We start from the raw sequence: 2,597 nt of genomic DNA on the forward strand, positions 1-2,597 counted from the left end.
GCGCTTAGTCAAATCAAGCAAAGGAGCCCTGTCCCTCACTCTGAGGGGTCAAGAGCTTGGCCTCACATTCCTAAATTTGTCTGCTTTAAAGCAACAAGCAAAATGCGATTCTGAGGGGAAAGTGCTACCTTGAGTCCATCTTTTTTTCAAAAAGTGCTGTCCCTTAAGGAATTTGTGTTCTGTCCAAGTTTCTTCTTTAAAACAAATTTTGATGGACTTTTGTCTCTTTAAACTTTTGATAGAAAGGATACATTTTGTTTATGTTTTCCACAGAATCGCCCACTTCCTTGTGCTGGAACCAGTCTGGGCTTTCTATTATCTTCTTTATGAGACTGGGTGCACCTGTGTTTGGAGCACATCTGCTCAGCAGTTGTAACGTCCTCCTGATAGGTCATTCCCTTATTCAGAATGAAGTGACTCTTGTGTTTTCTCACTGGTTCAGTTTGAGGTCTACTTCGTCAGCAGTGTCCCCAGTTTATTTCCTAGGTCTATTTGCTTACAACATTTTTCCTCATGATTCCGTGCTAAGGTTTTAGCTGTATTCTGTGGTGAGGTGCATTTCTTGGAGGTAGTAAATAGATGCTTCCTGTGTTTTGATCCACTCTACCAGTCTGCCTTTTGGTTGGGAAGTTGAGACCATTTAAAGTCTTATTATTGAAAGGTATGCATGGATTCCTTTCATTTTGTTTACTTGGTAGTTGTCTTAGTTAAGGTTTCTATTGCTGCAAAGAGACACCATTATATCTCACTGGCAACTCTTATAAAGGAAAACATTCAGTTGAGGTGGTGGCTTACATTTTCAGAGGTTTAGTCCATTATCATCATGGTGGGGAACATAGCAGCATGCAGGCAGACATGGTGCTGGAGAAGGAGCTGCTACATGTTGATACGTAGGCAACAGGAAGTAGTCTGAGACAGTTGGTGGTATCTTGAGCATATATGAGACCTGAAAGCCCGCCTCCAGAGTGACACACTTCCTCCAATAAGACCACACCTACTCCACAAGGCCATACCTCCTAATAGTGCCACTCCCTTTGGGGGCCATTTTCTTTCAAACCACCACAGTAGTGGGTCCCCCCCCTTTCTCTCTTACTTAACTATTATTCTGGTGTGGTTTATTTTTTTCCTGTGACCTCATGGATGGATATTTCTCTTCAGTCCAAAGGGATCATTCAAGTATTTCTGTAGTGTTATCTTAGTAAATTCCTTGGCCTACTTTTATCATGGAAAGTTTTTATTTCTCCTTAACTATAACAAATAGCTAGTTTTGCTAGGTATAATAATCTGTGCTGGCAGTTTTTGCTTTTCAGAAATACATCTTGAAATACTCGTCCAGGCCATCCTGGTTTTTAAAGTCTTGAGTTAAGAAATCTGCTACTATTTTGATGGGTCTTCTTTTATATGTGACTTGGTGTTTTTATCTTGCTACTTTCAATATGGTTTCTTTTCTCTGTATATTTAGTGTTTTAATTATAATTACAACATGAGATGGGACATTCTTTTTTGGTCTTGTCTGTTTGGTGTCTCAAATGCTCCTATATCTAGATTGGCATCCCCTTTACCAACTCTGGGACATATTCTGTTATTTTTTTAAATTAATTTATTTATTTAATGTGTGTGTGTGTGTGTGTGTGTGTGTACACCACTTATGTGCAGACACCCACAGAAATCAAAATGACCATTGGGTTCCCTGGAACTAGAGTTATAGATGGTTATGACTCGTCACATGGGCACTGGGACCTGAACCCTGGTCTTTTGCAGGAGCAGTAAATGCTCTTAACCACTGAGCCATCTCTCCAGCTTCTCTAGTGATTCTCTTTTTAAAATGTTTTCTATGCCTTTGGAAACACACCGTTTTCCTTCTTCTACCCCCGCCACTGGTAGACTTGTGTTTTTCATGGTGCTGCATATGACTTGGAATTCTCACTCACCTTATCATTGTCCTTGTTTGATTGTCCCGGTTCCTTTACCATGCTTAAAGGCCCAGTGTTCTGGTCTCTCCTTCGACTGGTCCTTTGGGTGAGACTTTCTCTGGAGTATTTTATTTGCTTTACTGTGTTCTCTATTTCTAGTATTTCAGATTGGATTTACCTCAGTGTTTCTATCTCTCTGATGAATTTCTCTCCCATCCTGCATCACTTTTCTTATCTCATCCAGCTGTTTGTTTGTGTTCTTAGTCAAAACTTATGTTCATTGACTTAATAACAAAGAATCTTTGATTAAGTCTAAATAAAAAAAAAAAAAAGAAATCAAAAAAAAACCAAAAAAACAAAAAAAAAACTTATGTTCTTTGATTTCTTTGAACATATTTAGAATCTTGAGTTCTCTGTCTAGGATTTCATCTAATTCACTCTTGCTAGATACCATTACTAGAAGAGTAGTAATTTTTGGAGAAGTTATGCTGTCTTGGGTTTTGTGTGTTTCTTATGTTACTGGGTTGGGATTATGCGTCTGGGGGTATTTCTTTTCTATTCTTTTCCTTTTTTAAAAAAATATGGAACGCTTCATTAATTTGTGTGTCATCCTTGCACAGGGGCAATGCTAACCTTCTCTGTATCGTTCTAATTTTTTAGTATATGTGCTGCCGAAGCAAGCAT

The 2,597-nt window shown here is 38.7% G+C and overlaps 1 non-coding gene across 1 annotated transcript; it reads right to left on the reverse strand.

Annotated features, from left to right (window-relative positions):
• Positions 1-2,488: 2,488 nt before the first annotated feature.
• Positions 2,489-2,597, reverse strand: LOC114709531. Its single transcript, XR_003736943.1, has one exon. It is a non-coding gene; the product is annotated as a U6 spliceosomal RNA (small nuclear RNA).

Source organism: Peromyscus leucopus, chromosome 4, assembly GCF_004664715.2.
Source record: "Peromyscus leucopus breed LL Stock chromosome 4, UCI_PerLeu_2.1, whole genome shotgun sequence".
NCBI lineage: Eukaryota > Metazoa > Chordata > Mammalia > Rodentia > Cricetidae > Peromyscus > Peromyscus leucopus.